The sequence below is a fragment of the Rutidosis leptorrhynchoides genome, chromosome 2, assembly GCF_046630445.1.
Source record: "Rutidosis leptorrhynchoides isolate AG116_Rl617_1_P2 chromosome 2, CSIRO_AGI_Rlap_v1, whole genome shotgun sequence".
In the NCBI taxonomy this organism is placed as follows: domain Eukaryota; kingdom Viridiplantae; phylum Streptophyta; class Magnoliopsida; order Asterales; family Asteraceae; genus Rutidosis; species Rutidosis leptorrhynchoides.
Genome location: NC_092334.1, coordinates 438,395,239 through 438,412,631, shown reverse-complemented (window position 1 = coordinate 438,412,631; position 17,393 = coordinate 438,395,239). Strand labels below are relative to the sequence as shown.

Genomic DNA, 17,393 nt, shown 5'->3' with positions numbered 1-17,393 from the left:
AGAACATTCTCCTGTTCCTTGTAATTCTGGAAATTCTTCTAACAATTCTGCATGTGAATCTATAGTTTGAATATAATAACATGTATCATCTGCAGATTGCGGTTGTTGCATGGCTCTATCAACAGAAAAGGTAACACTATCGTCCTCTATACTTAGGGTCAGTTTCTTACCGAACATGTCTATTATTGCTTTGGCCGTGTTTAAGAATGGTCTTCCTAGTATGAGAGGAACTCGAGAATCTTCTTCCATGTCCAGTATAACAAAGTCTACTGGAAATACTAAGGTACCAACTTTAACTAGCATATTTTTTATTATCCCTCTAGGATATTTTACTGGTCGATCGGCTAGTTGTATGCTTATTCGTGTTGGTTTCAATTCTCTGAGGTCTAGTTTAGCGTATAGTGAATACGGCATTAAATTTATACTAGCACCTAAGTCTGCCAATGCTTCTATTGAACTAAGACTTCCCAGAAAACATGGAATTGTGAAACTTCCTGGATCTGATAATTTTTCTGGTAGTTTATTCAACAGTACTGCAGAGCAATTAGCATTCATAGTAACATCTGAAAGTTCTTCCATTTTCTTTCTATTTGTGATTAGATCTTTCAAGAATTTAGCATATCTTGGCATTCCTGAAATCACATTAATGAAAGGAAGATTGACATTTATTTGTTTAAACATATCCAAGAATTTGGATTGCTCGGCTTCAAGTCTTTCTTTTCTCATTTTACTCGGGTAAGGAAGCGGTGGTTGGTATGGTTTAACATAAGGTTTAGCCTTAACTGTGTTATCTTCATTAACCTTTTCAACTACCGGTTCTGTTTCCTTCTCTTGCTCAGGCTGTGGTGCTTGTGGAGTAGGAATAGAGTCATCAGAAATTACAGGTATTTCAGGTGGTTTAAGTGTAATACCACTTCTCGTGGTAATGACTTTAGTTGTTTCATTCCGGGGGTTAGCATTTGTATCGCTAGGTAGATTTCCCGATTTTCTTTCACTTATCAACCTTGCTAGGTTGCTTACTTCTTGTTCCAGATTTTGAATAGAAGCTTGTTGATTTCTAAATGCTTGAGCATTTTGTTCATTGGTTTGTTTCTGAGATATGAAAAACTAAGTTTGAGATTCAACTAGCTTTGACATCATATCTTCTAAATTTGGCTTTTTATCATCGGTTTGTGGTGGTTTATTTTGAAAAATAGGTCTTTGCTGATTGTAAGTATTGTTAGATACTTGTTGATTGCTAGGACCTTGTTGGTTGTTGTATGGAACATTTCGGTTATAATTCTGATTGTAGTTTGGTCTTGGCGGTTGATAATTATTCTGATAATTATTTCCAGGCCTTTGGTTTATATATGAAACATTCTCTCTTTGTTCCATTGTTTGTTCAATACTGAGACAATCTTTTGTCAAATGTGGTCCTCCACACTGCTCACAACTAATTCTTATAGCGTGAATATCTTTAGTCATCTTTTCCATTCGTCTCTCGAAAGCATCTAACTTTGCGGAAATGGAATCAAAGTCATGGCTAGAATCGGCTCTAGCCGCTTTAGATGATCTAACGATGTCTTTTTCTTGATGCCACTCATGTGAATGGGAAGCAGTGTTATCAATAATTTTGTAAGCTTCAGTTGCAGTTTTCTTCATAATTGAACCACCAGCTGCTATATCGATGTCTTTTCGTGTAGTAATATCGCATCCTTGGTAGAATATTTGTACTATTTGATAAGTGTCTAAACCATGTTGAGGACATCCTCTCAACAATTTTCCAAATCTTGTCCATGCTTCATATAAAGTTTCATTTGGCTTTTGCGTGAACGTAACTATTTCTCCTTGAAGTCTCACTGCTTTAGATGCCAGAAAGAATTGTTTAAGAAATTTTTTAACTAAAACATCCCATGTATCAATCGCCCCTTCAGGTAATGATTCTAACCAATCTTTGGCTTCTCCCTTTAAAGTCCAGAGAAATAACATGAGATAGATCTGTTCATTCTCAACTTCTCTGATTTTTAATAGAGTACAGATCCTATTAAAGGTACGAAGATGTTCGTTTGGATCCTCCTTCGGCGCACCACTAAATTGGCATTGATTAGTTACCATGTGTAGTGTTTGTCCTTTGATTTCATAATCTGGCGCATTAATGTCTGGTTGAGTAATGGCATGACCTTGGCCAGTGCGTTTAGCCCTCATTAAGTCTTCCATACTTAGAGGTTCCGGATTTTCCATGATTGAGTTTGTTGAATCTGAATCACTAGAGGATTCTGATTTAATGGTTTCTTCCTCAACAATCTTTGGATGAGTGATTTGTGGTTCAGGAGGAATGATTAGTGGTTCAGGATCTCTGAATTATCCCTGAATATCCTCCGGATTCTCAATTGTGAGGTCGGGTTCAAAAAATGGATTATCGGAAATTTTAATTGGAGTACTTGGTCGACTAGATGACGATTCTAAAGAAAAATTAACGGTGACAATGTTGGCTAGATGTCTTGATCTAATTTCAGGTGGAGAACGTATGAAAGGTGGTGAACGCTTTGCTCGGTGCATTCACTGAATATCCTATTAGTTATAAAGATAAAAATTATATAAGTTATCAAATTAATAGACTTTTCTGATTTTGCCCACGTTTCGAATAGCCAATAGATGCAGCAGGTAGCCAGGACCCTTTAAATCGGAAGCCCACAACTCGCCACTAACAAATTCAACTATTACTACGAACCAGAAAATTTTAGATATCTATCAATTTAACCGCTTAAAATAATTTTTCGTCGAAGTTTAAAGAAAATTCTATGTCCTAAAAACTAGAGCGTCGAAATGAAAAAGAAAAAGCGCGTCAAAAAATAAGAGGTCGAAAAACAAATCGTCGAAAAACAAAAATTCGAAAATTTATAATAAGAAAGTAGAGCGTCGAAACTTGAAAGCCTAAAAACTAAGAATTAAAACTTACGTCTAAAGGTATTAAAGCTTAAAGGAATTCTATATCCAAAACGGCAATAACTTAAAAGGCACTAAAATTTTAAAACAGCGTCGCAAAATTCTAAAGCACCTAAATCTTAGTCTATAGAAAAAGCATTTAAGGGATTTTACGGCAAAGCCTAAAAATCTAGAAATATAAAATACTACGGCAAAAACTAAGTTTAAAACTAATTACGAACGAAAAATATACAAATTATGATTAAACAAAATAAAAAGATACAAAATATAAAAATAAAACTTAAAGTTATAAAAATACAATTTTTAGAAAAATATTATTTTTCGTAATGTATAAAAGTATTAATTTTATAAATTTATAAAACTAATTAACACTTAAAACTTAAAATACAACTTTAATTAAACTATAACTAATTAATATTAAATATAAACCCTAATTAGGTTAATTAATAATAATAATAATTAAATTAAACCCTAAACCCGTAATTAATGATGTACCAGGTTGCATCTGTCAGACAGCTCCGCGAGTGCGGATCCTAGCTGCACAAATGTTCCGCGTGTGCGGAGAATGCAGGTTTAAATGAGTAGCAGGCTCAAATTACGCAGGTTCAGATTATAATAATTTTTTTTTTGTTTTTTTTACTTTGATTTTTTATTTTCTGTTTTTATTTTATATAAAATGTAATTTAAATAAAACTTATACTAAAAATTACTTATTAGTTTTTTTATAAATTTTTACAATAAATAAAAATATAAACTTTTTAATAAACTTAAAAATATAGATATAGATTTTCTTTTTTTATGTTTTTATATTTTTGTTTTTAATATTTAAAACTTATATTTTTACAAAAATAGATTAAAACTTAATAACAATCTCTTTTTTTTTCTTTTCAAAATATAGCGTTTCGCTTTCGGCGTTAAGTGTTCCCCGGCAGCGGCGCCAAAAATGCTTGATGTTATGTGAGGTGTATACGAAATAGTTATATTTTTATTGCGAAATACTATTAAATACGATACAATTTTACACAAGTTATTTATTTATTTATAGAGTGGATATACCTAAACCTTGCTACAACACTATAAGCAGTGTACCTAATCGTAAAGTAGTGTAGTTTTTAGTAAGTCTGGTTCGTTCCGCAGGGAGCTAGCTGAGTTTAACGCTATAAAAGGGGGTTTTACCGTTTAATGACTGGTTTGTCAATTTTATGTCTTAAGTCGCAATTAAAACCTAATGTAAAATATTAAATATACAAATGACTTAATTTAAAGCGCAAAGTAAATGACGATAAATAAAAGTGCGATAAATAAAAGTGCGATAAATAAAATGACGATAAATAAAATTGCGATAATTAAAAGTACGATGAGATATAAAATAAAGGAATTATGCTTATTTAAACTTCCGTAATCATGATGTTTGACGTGTTGATTTTAATTTATTACCATGTGTTAATTGTCCTTTGTCCTGGATTATTCGATATGTCCATCTGGTTTTGTCCATAATAGTCCATCGGTCATAATTATAAAGTGTGAGAGTCTTCGTCAAATTAATCTTATTACCCGAAGTCAAATATTCCAACTGATTGGGGATTCGAACTGTAACAAGGTCTTAATACTTTGTTTAATGAATACACCAGGTTATCGACTGCGTGTAATCCAAGATTTTAATACTTTATTAACAATTACACCAATTACCCTTGAATGTAATCCACCCCTGTTTTAATGAGTCCAGTGACTAATAATCCATCCCCGTGTCCGGTCAAATGAACAATAATTCGTATTTATAAATATCCCGCCCACCGTACCCGATTAAGCGTATGTGGTTATATATAGATACGTCAAATTGTAACCTTTATATTAAATTAACGAGGTATCGTTTAGTTAATATAAAGCCCATTAATAGACCATAGTCTAATTTCCACAAGTGTCAATCTTTTGTCCAAACCCCAATTATGGTACAAAGCCCAATAACCCCATCTTTAATATTTAGCCCAACATCACGATTACTTCGATTTAAATAAGCATAATAATAATTTAGCTACGAGACATTAATTTAAAAAGGTTGAACGTAACTTACAATGATTATTAATCGCGTTGTGTTACACGGACAGAATTTCGACTTACAAACTTAAAACATTCGCCACTATAACCTTATTATTATTAAACTTAAATTAAAATTATAAAATATAAATATAAATATATATATATATCGTATATGATATGAGAAAGGAAAAGAAAAAGGTGTAATGAAATCGATCAGAATGTGCGGCCTTTTATAGGCCCACTTTGAACTGTACAGCTCCGCGAGTGCGGAGGTTTTGTGCTTCACAGCTCCGCGAGTGCGGAGCTTTGGATTCCAGCTCACCATAGTGATTTAAACGTGGGCTGCTTTAAATTATAATATATAATAATATATATAATTAATTATATATTATATTATATTCTTGTGCATAGTTGACTTGTAATTTTTGGTCTGTTGTGTCGCGCGTTGATAGTTGGTTTATGTCTCGGTTCCGGATTTTCGAACACCTTTTCATATAATTTAATATCTTGTACTTTGCTTTTTGCGGCTTGTACTTTTGTAATTTTGAGACGTTTCTCATCAATAAATTGAACCACTTGGATTGTACTTTGTACTTTTTAGCTTTTTGGTCGTTTGCGTCTTCAAATCGTCGAATCTGTCTTTTGTCTTCACCTTTTATTATTTAAACGAATATCACTCGTAAATAGAACAATTGCAACTAAAAGCTTGTCTTTCTTGAAGGATAATGCTATGAAATATGTGTTCATTTTTAGCATTATCATGCTCCTACTTGGGATAACAACGCTAAAACTATCAAAACAAATTCGTAAAGCTCGATTATTGTTACTGTTTTGATTTAACGCGAGACAAAGATGATTATATAGGAAGAAGATGATTAAAACTGCAATTCACTGCTACGCTGTTATAATGTTCCTGTCTTACTCTTTTATTATTCGAAAACCACACAACATAACCCATCGAAACCCAATCCTGTTACAACCTTCAATCATTATCACTGCTACAGTATTTGTTTTTTTTTTTGTTTTTCTATCGAGTTTTAGTTCACGATGTGCCGTTTTAATCAAACCCAGCACCATCCACCACCCATCAATAGTATTGCAGCCGTAAAATGCCACCTGTTACAACCCTTTAACTGCTACTGCAACTGCGTTTCTGTTGGAGTTATGTTTTAAACAAAGATGAAGATTTTACGATGATAGTGATTAGGAACGACAATATTGATCCTGTGAAGATGTGTGTGTGATAATCACGGGTATTATGATGATAAAGATATGTGTATGACATGGAGACGATGTGGATGATGTAAATATGATGATGACAGTGACGTTTGATGTTGATGATAATTATATATGTTGGTGAACCGAAAGACTCAAGGGTTTAACTTTAATCGTGATAGCTTGTAATCGATTTTTGGGCTAACCTATTTGTTGGGCTAGGATTCAACAAATTGGGCCGTGAACTTATTTGTATTCTTGGGCCAAAAGTATATACATATTGATGATTGGGTTTAGAAGAAGAAAAGGAAAAAGATAAATAAAACGGGTAAATATATACGGGAATGGAATTTAACCAGGAAAATGGGTTAGCTCAGATGGTTAGGGATATTATCGGGTTAGCGGGAGGTCGCGGGTTCAAACCTGAACTTGGGCATTTTTTTAGAGCTACTTCTTTGAGGTAGTTTACTTATTATTATTATTATTATTATTATTATTATTATTATTATTATTATTATTATTATTATTATTATTATTATTATTATTATTATTATTATTATTATTATTATTATTATTATTATTATTATTATTATTATTATTATCATTATCATTATCATTATTATTATTACTATTAATATTATTATCATTAGTATATTTTTTTTAAGTAATATTGACATTATTATTAATCTTATCATTTACGTATTATTATTATTATTATTATTATTATTATTATTATTATTATTATTATTATTATTATTATTATTATTATTATTATTATTATTATTATTATTATTATTATTATTATTATTATTATTATTATTATTATTATTATTATTATTATTATTATGATTATGCTTATTAATGTTATCATTATTTTTAATTAATATTAGTATTAGTATCATTATTAAACATTAGTATTATTAATCTATTTATAAGTAATATTGTTAATATTACTAAACTTTTCATCTAAAAACTGTTATTATCATTATTATAAGATTTATTAATAAAATTATCATTAATATTATTACTATGAGAATCATTAATATTATTATCATTATTATTAATACTAGTATTTTCATTATTATTATTTTAATCACTACTAATATTATTCTAATAATGTTATAACCACTATTTTAACAAACAAATAATATATATATATATATATATATATATATATATAAATAAAATATTGAATTCATATGACATAACAAAACTTATATATATATATATATATATATATATATATATATATATATATATATATATATATATATATAATTAATATATATTAATAATGAAATATAAAAGTTACTAATATAAAAATTATATCACTAATAAGTATATATATATATATATTTGTTCGATTACGATTATACGTTTTAATATATACACAAATGATATAGGTTCGTGAATCCAAGGCCAACCCTACACATGTTCAATGTCGTCATATGTATTTTTACTACAAAATACAGTATTGTGAGTTTCATTACTCCCTTTTTATATATATTTTTGGGACTGAGAATACATGCGCTGATTTTATTAATGTTTTACGAAATAGACACAAGTGATCAAAAACTACATTCTATGGCTGGATTATGAATATTGAATATCACCCTTTTTTAGCTTGGTAACCTAATAATTAGGAAACGGGTATGGCCCCTAATTGACGCGAATCCTAAAGATAGATCTATGGACCTCGACAAGTCCCATCCGGGGTACGGATGCTTTAGTACTTCGAGATTATTATTATTATTATACAGACGAGAGGTTTTGTTTGGGGATATTTGATAATGCTAAAAACGAACATATATTTCATAGCATTATTCCTTAAGAAAGACAAGCTTTTAGTTGCAATTGTTCTATTTACAAGTGATATTCGTTTAAATAATAAAAGGTGAAGACAAAAGACAGATTCGACGAATTGAAGACGCAAACGACCAAAAAGCTCAAAAGTACAAAAGACAATCAAAGAGGTTCCAATTATTGATAAGAAACGTCTCGAAATTACAAGAGTACAAGATTCAAAACGCAAAGTACAAGATATTAAATTGTACGCAAGGACGTTCGAAAATCCGGAACCTGGACATGAGTCAACTCTCAACGCTCGACGCAACGGACTAAAAATTACAAGTCAACTATGCACATAGATATAATATAATATTTAAATAATTCTTATAATTATTTATATATTATATAATTAATAAAAATCCGTCGGCAAGAAAGACTCCAAAGTTGGTGAGCTGTATTTTCAAACTCCGCGACTCGCGGAGTTTGAAGGCAAAAAATGCCGCGAGTCGCGGAGTATCCCTGAACTCAATTCCCTATAAAGCCAACCGAATTCTGATCATTATACACACTCATATATCCATCTCTCTATCTATATACGTAATATTTATATTTATAATTTATATTTTAATTTTAATTTTAATCCTAATAATAAGGGTATGTTAGCGAATATTGTAAGGGTGTAAGTCGAAATTCTGTCCGTGTAATGCTACGCTATTTTTAATCATTGTAAGTTATGTTCAACCTTTTTAATTTAATGTCTCGTAGCTAAGTTATTATTATGCTTATTTAATCTGAAGTAATCATGATGTTGGGCTAATTACTAAAATTGGGTAATTGGGCTTTGTACCATAATTGGGGTTTGGATAAAAGAACGACACTTGTGGAAATTAGACTATGGGCTATTAATGGGTTTTATATTAACTAAACAATACCTTGTTAATTTAATATACAAACTTATAATTCGACGTATTTATATAACCACATACGTTTGACTGGGTACGGTGGGCGGGATATCTATAAATACCAATAATTATTCATTTTACTGGGCACGGAACTGGATTAATAGTTAATAGACTTGTTGAAACAGGGGTGAATTACATTCAAGGGTAATTGGTGTAATTGTTAAAAAAGTAGTAAAACCTTGGTTTACACGCAGTCGATAACCTGGTGTATTCATTAAATAAAGTATTAAAACCTTGTTACAATTCGAATCCCCAATTAGTTGGAATATTTGACTTCGGGAATAAGAATAATTTGACGAAGGCTTTCGCTCTTTATATTTATGACTGATGGACTATTATGGACAAATCCGTATGGACATATTAAATAATCCAGGAAAAGGACAATTAACCCATGTGCATAAAACTAAAATCAACACGTCAAACATCATGATTACGGAAGTTTAAATAAGTATAATTCTTTTATTTCATATTTTATTTCCTTTATTTTATATTTAATTGCACTTCTAATTATCGCATTTTTATTGTTATTATCGTACTTTTTAATTATCGCAAGTTTATTTTATCGCACTTTTATTATTCGCAATTTCATTATCGTTATTTACTTTACGCTTTAAATTAAGTCTTGTATTTATTATTTTACATTTGGTTTTAACTGCGACTAAAGTTTTAAAATCGACAAACCGGTCATTAAACGGTAAAAACCCCCCTTTATAATAATAATATTACTTATATATATATTTGTATTTTTATAAAAGTAAACTAATATAGCGTTAAGCTTTGTTTAAAGATTTTCCCTGTTGAACGAACCGGACTTACTAAAAACTACACTACTGTACGATTAGGTACACTGCCTATAAGTGTTGTAGCAAGGTTTAAGTATATCCATTCTATAAATAAATAAATATCTTGTGTAAAATTGTATCGTATTTAATAGTATTTTTCTGCTGAAATTTAAAGCTATTTTTTATACACCTCTGCTAAAACATCAAGTATTTTTGGCGCCGCTGCCGGGGAACTCTTAAACGCCGGAAGCGCAACGCTACATATAAAAAAAAAGATTTTTAGTTTACTTTTATTAAAATTCATTTTTATAAAAATACGTTTTAAATATTCGAAAATATAAAAAGAAAAACAAAAATATAAGTATTTTTATGATTTTGTTAAATATTTAAGTTTTATAAAGTTTCTTTATTTTTATATAAGTTTTATTTAAGTATTTTGTTTTTATTTAAAACATATAAAAAAATTTAATATATATAAATCTATTTTTAAGATATTTTTAAAATTATAAAGAAGTTCTATTTTTATTTAAGTTTTTAAATATAAGTTTGTATTATACAAATATTTTGATATAACAGAAAATATAAAAACAGAAAATATAAAAAAAAAAACGCGTCAAGTTTTAAACTGTACCAGAGTTGAATTTTGTAACCCCGCGACTCGCGGGGTTTGCTGCTTGGAATACCGCAACTCGCGGAGCTGCTCTGACGCGCTGACAGAACCCTAATTCAGCATTAATTATGGGTAATTATTAATTATTATTATTATTAACCCTAAATTATTATTATTATTATAATTAGTTTTATTTTAAAGTTTCTTTTTATTTAATTTGTTTTATTTAGTTAAATTAGTTTAATTAAAATTAATAGTTTTAATAAATAAATAATATAAAAATAATATTTTTTTATAAAATTTGTACTTTTTACAACTTTTTGTATATTTTTATATTTTGTCCCTTTTTAATCGTTTTAGCGTAATATTTGTATTTTTAGCTCATATTTAGTTTTAAACTTAGTTTTTGCCATAGTTATTTTTACTTCTAGATTTTTAGGCTTTGCCGTAGAATTCCTTAAGTGCTTTTTCTTTAGACTAAGATTTAGGTACTTTAGAATTTTGCGACGCCTTTTTAAGTTTTAGTTTCTTTTTAAGTTATTTCCATTTGGGATTTAGTTTTTCTTGTAAGCTTTAATATTTTTAGACGACTTTTACCTATGTATCAATTATCATTTCAATTAGTGATCTCAATTTGCGATTATAATTTTAAGTTAGTTGTAGTAATAAGGTTAGGTTAGTCAAGTGTTTTTAAGTGTTATAAGTTTCTTTTATTTTTCCGTCACCTTTTATTTTTCAACCATTTTTCTTTTTCGACGAACTCTTTTTCTTTCTTATTTCTCGCTATTCTAGTTTTAGGACATAGATTTTTATTCTACTTCTTATCTAAATTTCTTAAAATTACTAAAATTTATTTTAAGTGGTTAAATTGATAGACATCAAAATTTTCTGGTTCGTAGTAATAGTTGGATTTGTACGTGGACCGGGTTATTGGAGCCAAACAGTCCTCAATTATATTGAGACCAAACGAATCCTGCCCCTCTGCTGCATCTTTTGGCTATTCGAAACGTGGGCAAAATCAGAAAAGTCTATTGATTGGATAACTTATTATAATTTTTCTTTACTTTTAAAAACTAATAGGATATTCAGTGAATGCACCGAGAAAGACGTTCACCACCTTTTGTACGTTCACCACCTGTAACTAGATCAAGACATTTAGCAAATATTACTGCCGTTGATTTTTCTTTAGAATCGTCATCCAGTCGACCAAGTATTCCAGTTCAAATTTCCGATAATCCATTTTTTGAACCCGACCTCACAATTGAGAATCCGGAGAATATTCAGGAACGATTTGTAGATCCTGAACCACTAAACTTTCCTCCGGAACCACCAATCATTCAAACAGAGATTGTTGAGGAACGAACCATTAAATTAGAATCCTCTAGTGATTCCGATTCAACAAATTCAATTATGGAGAATCTGGAACCTTTAAGTATGGAAGACCGAATGAGAGCTAAACGCACTGGCCAAGGTCATGCAATTACTCATCCAGACATTAATGCGCCAGATTATGAAATCAAAGGACAAATTCTACACATGGTGACTAATCAATTCCAATTTAGTGGTGCGCCGAAGGAAGATCCAAATGAACATCTACGTACCTTTAATAGGATCTGCACACTATTTAAAATCCGAGAAGTGGAGGATGAACAGATATATCTCATGTTATTTCCCTGGACTTTAAAGGGAGAAGCCAAAGATTGATTGAAATCGTTACCTGAAGGGGCGATTGATACATGGGACGTTTTAGTTGAAAAATTTCTTAAACAATTCTTTCCTGCATCTAAAGCCGTAAGACTTCAAGGAGAAATTGTTACGTTCACACAGAAGCCGAATGAAACTCTATATGAGGCGTGGACAAGATTTGGAAAGTTATTAAGAGGATGTCCGCAACATGGTTTAGACACCTGTCAAATAGTACAAATATTCTACCAAGGATGCGACATCACTACAAGGAAAGACATAGATATAGCAGCTGGTGGTTCTATTGTGAAGAAAACCGAAACTGATGCTTACAAAATTATTGATAACACTGCTTCCCATTCACATGAGTGGCACCAAGAAAAAGATATCGTTAGATCATCTAAAGCAGCTAGAGCCGATTCTAGCCATGACTTAGATTCCATTTCCGCAAAGATAGATGCTGTCGAGAGACGAATGGAAAAGATGACTAAGGATATTCACTCAATACGAATTAGTTGTGAGCAGTGTGGAGGACCACATTTGACAAAAGATTGTCTCAGTATTGAATTAACAATGGAACAAAGAGAGAATATTTCATACATAAACCAAAGGCCTGGAAATAATTATCAGAATAATTATCAACCGCCAAGACCGATTTACAATCAAAACCAGAATTATAACCGAAATATTCCATACAACAACCAACAAGGTCCTAGCAATCAACAAGTATCCAATAATACTTACAATTAGCAAAGACCTAATTTTCAAAATAAACCACCACAACAAACCGATGATAAAAAGCCGAATTTAGAAGATATGATGACGAAGCTAGTTGAAACTCAAACGCAGTTTTTCACATCTCAGAAACAAACTAATGAACAAAATGCTCAAGCATTTAGAAATCAACAAGCTTCTATTCAAAATCTGGAACAAGAAGTAAGTAACCTAGCAAGGTTAATAGGTGAAAGAAAACCGGGAAGTCTACCTAGTGATACAAATGCTAACCCTCGGAATGAAACAGCTAAAGCTATTACCACAAGAAGTGGTACAACACTTAAACCACCTGAAATACCTGTAACTTCTGATGAAGCTATTCCTACTCCATAAGAACCCCAACCTAATCAAGATAAGGAAAAAGAACCGGTAGTTGAGAAGGTTAATGAAGATAACACAGTTAAGGTTAAACCTTATGTTAAACCATACCAACCACCACTTCCTTACCCGAGTAAAATGAAGAAAGAGAAACTTGAAGCCGAACAATCCAAATTCTTGGATATGTTTAAACAGATAAATGTAAATCTTCCTTTCATTGATGTGATTTCAGGAATGCCTAGATATGCTAAATTCTTGAAAGATCTAATCTCAAATAGAAAGAAAATGGAAGAACTCTCGGCTGTTACCATGAATGCTAATTGTTCAGCAGTGCTGTTGAATAAGATACCAGAAAAACTATCTGATCCAGGAAGTTTCACAATTCCATGTTTTCTGGGTAGTCTTAGTTCAATAGAAGCATTGGCAGATTTAGGTGCTAGTATAAATCTAATGCCATATTCACTATACACTAAACTAGACCTTGGAGAATTGAAACCAACCAGAATAAGCATACAACTAGCCGATAGATCAATAAAATATCCTAGAAGGATAATGGAGAACATGCTAGTTAAAGTTGGTACTTTAGTATTTCCAGTAGATTTTGTTGTTTTGGACATGGAAGAAGATTCTCAAGTTCCTCTCATATTAGGAAGACCATTTTTAAACACGGCTAAAGCAATGATAGACGTGTTCTGTAAGAAATTGACCCTAAGTATAGAGGACGAGAGTGTTACCTTTTCAGTTGATAGAGCCATGCAACAACCACAATCTGCAGATGATACATGTTATTATATTCAAACTATAGATGCACATGTAGAATTATTAGAAGAATTTCCAGAATTACAAGGAACAGGAGAATGTTCTTTAGGAGAAGGTAATGAACCAATTGATGAAGCTGAAATGTTAGCTTCACTTATAGCTAATGGATATGAACCAACAATAGAAGAAATTCAAATGCTAAAAGAAGAAGACAGATATCGATACAAATCATCGATAGAAGAACCTCCGAAATTAGAGTTAAAGCCACTTCCAAACCATTTGGAATACGCTTATTTACATGGTGAATCTGAATTACCTGTAATAATATCGTCTTCTCTTACTGAAAATGAGAAATCACAACTCATTTCTGTGTTGAAAGCTCATAAACCAGCCATTGCATGGAAGATTCATGATATTAAAGGAATAAGTCCTTCGTATTGCACACATAAAATCCTTATAGAAGAAGGTCATAAAACGTATGTGCAACGCCAATGAAGACTAAATCCTAATATGCAAGATGTAGTTAAGAAAGAGATTATTAAACTGCTAGACGCAGGTCTAATTTATCCAATCTCTGATAGTCCATGGGTAAGCCCAGTTCAATGCGTGCCTAAGAAGGGTGGCATGACTGTCATTACAAATGAAAAAAATGAGCTTATTCCTACTAGAACTGTAACAGGATGGCGTGTGTGTATTGATTATAGAAAATTAAATGACGCCACCAGAAAAGATCACTTTCCCTTACCTTTCATAGATCAAATGTTGGAAAGATTTGCCGTAAATAGTTACTATTGTTTTCTAGATGGATTTTCCGGATATTTTCAAATTCCAATAGCACCCGAGGACCAAGAGAAAACCACGTTCACGTGCCCTTATGGTACTTTTGCTTACAAACGCATGCCATTTGGACTTTGCAACGCCCCTGCAACCTTTCAAAGGTGTATGATGGCGATTTTTCATGACATGATAGAAGAATGCATGGAAGTTTTCATGGATGACTTTTCAGTCTTCGGTGATACATTTGAATCATGTCTAGTTAATCTGGAACGAATGCTTATTAGATGCGAAAAATCAAATCTAGTACTTAATTGGGAGAAATGCCATTTCATGGTTAAAGAAGGCATCGTTCTTGGACATAAAATTTCAAAAGAAGGAATTGAAGTGGATAGAGCTAAAGTAGATGTAACTGCTAAACTTCCACATCCCACCAATGTTAGAGGAGTTAGGAGTTTTCTAGGGCATGCCGGTTTTTACCGACGTTTCATAAAAGATTTTTCTAAAATTGCCACTCCTATGAATAAACTCCTAGAAAAGGATGCTCCATTCATCTTTTCAGATGAGTGTATCATATCTTTTAATATTCTTAAAGAGAAACTCACTAATGCGCCGATCATGATAACACCAAATTGGAATCTACCATTTGAACTAATGTGCGATGCAAGTGATTTTGCAATGGGAGCCGTTTTAGGACAAAGGATTGAAAAACGATTTCAACCTATATATTATGCTAGTAAGACGTTACAAGGAGCACAAACGAACTATACAACTACTGAAAAAGAACTCCTTGCTATTGTCTTTGCGTTTGAAAAATTTCGATCATATCTCGTTCTAGCAAAAACGGTGGTCTATACCGACCATTCTGCTCTTAGATACCTATTTTCAAAACAAGATGCTAAACCAAGATTAATCCGTTGGATCTTACTCTTACAAGAGTTTGATATTGAAATCCGAGATAAAAGAGGAGCAGAAAATCTCGCCGCTGATCATCTTTCTCGTCTTGAAAATCCCGAATTAGAAGTTCTAAATGAATCGGCCATACAAGACAACTTTCCTGATGAATATCTATTGAAGATAGATTATAAATAAATTCCATGGTTTGCAGACTATGCAAACTACTTAGTTTGTGGATTCCTTGAAAAAGAATTATCGTACCAAAAATGAAAGAAATTCTTCAGTGATATAAAACACTATTTTTGGGAAGATCCACACCTGTTTAAAAGTTGTCCAGATGGAATAATACGCCGATGTGTATTTGGAGATGAAGCTAGTAAAATATTAAACCATTGTCACACAGGACCAACAGGAGGGCATTATGGGCCTCAACTAACAGCAAGAAAAGTTTATGATGCTGGATTCTATTGGCCTACAATTTACAAAGACGCACACCTTCTTTGCAAATCCTGTGATGCTTGTCAAAGGGCCGGAAAAATAAGTCAACGTGATGAAATGCCACAAAATGTCATCCAAGTATGTGAAGTATTTGACATTTGGGGTATTGTCTTTATGGGTCCATTTCCAAAATCTCATAATAATCTATATATACTCGTAGCCATTGATTATGTATCTAAATGGGCGGAAGCACAAGCTCTCCCAACTAACGATGCACGAGTTGTAGTCCACTTTTTAAAACATCTTTTTTCAAGGTTTGGAACACCGAAAGCTTTAATAAGTGATCGGGGTACTCATTTTTGTAATAATCAACTTGAGAAAGTTCTTAAAAGATATGGAGTAACTCATAAAATCTCCACCGCATATCATCCACAAACAAGTGGACAAGTTGAAAATACAAACCGAGCTTTAAAACGTATTCTAGAGAAAACCGTAGGATCAAATCCGAAGGAATGGTCCATTAAATTGGAGGATGCACTCTGGGCTTTTAGAACAGCCTACAAAACTCCAATTGGAACCACACCTTTTAGACTTGTTTATGGAAAAGCATGTCATCTTCCAGTAGAAATTGAACATAAAGCATTTTGGGCTTTGAAGACATGTAATCTTGATTTACATGAAGCCGGACGTCTACGATTAAGTCAACTAAACAAATTAGAAGAATTAAGACATGAAGCATACGAAAATTCGTTAATCTATAAAGAAAGAACGAAGAAATGGCATGATAAAAGAATCAGAAGTTCAAAAGAATTTAAAGAAGGAGACAGAGTTCTTCTTTTCAATTCACAATTCAAGCTATTTCCTGGAAAATTGAAATCAAGATGGTCTGGACCATTCATAGTCAAAAGAGTTTTCCCATACGGAACGATAGAATTAATAAATTCAAATGGGATTGAATTTAAAGTTAATGGTCACAGAGTTAAACATTACATACATGGTCCGATGGAAGTTGACAATGAAGTTAATCATAATTTCACCACCCAAGAAAACCTTCAAAATGAAAACATAAATATGTTATCAACAACATATGAAAAATCAAAATTGGAATATAGGGAGGATTCAAATTTGAGTGATGAAGAAGAATTCCTATACAAACCTCCCATTCCAAGAAACGAAGAAAAATGTGAACAAGAAATTCAAATAGAAATGAAAGAACCAAGGAAAGAACACCCGAGAAAAGTTTACAAACCAACTCGACTTACTAAAGCAGGAGACCCGGGTGAATTTATCATTTCTTGTTTATTTAATGATGGTGTTGTATATAATGGACTCGCAGATTTAGGAGCAAGTGCAAATATTATGCCTCTTTCCTTATACAAAAGATTAGGCATGGGTAAATTAAAACCAACCAAAATAGGTGTTCAATCATTT

General features: G+C 31.6%; 1 non-coding gene across 1 annotated transcript; it reads left to right on the top strand.

The window, feature by feature from the left end:
• Positions 1-1,729: 1,729 nt before the first annotated feature.
• LOC139894984 (small nucleolar RNA R71) lies at positions 1,730-1,836 on the top strand. The gene has a single exon (XR_011775456.1). It is a non-coding gene; the product is annotated as a small nucleolar RNA R71 (small nucleolar RNA).
• The last annotated feature ends 15,557 nt before the right edge of the window (positions 1,837-17,393 follow it).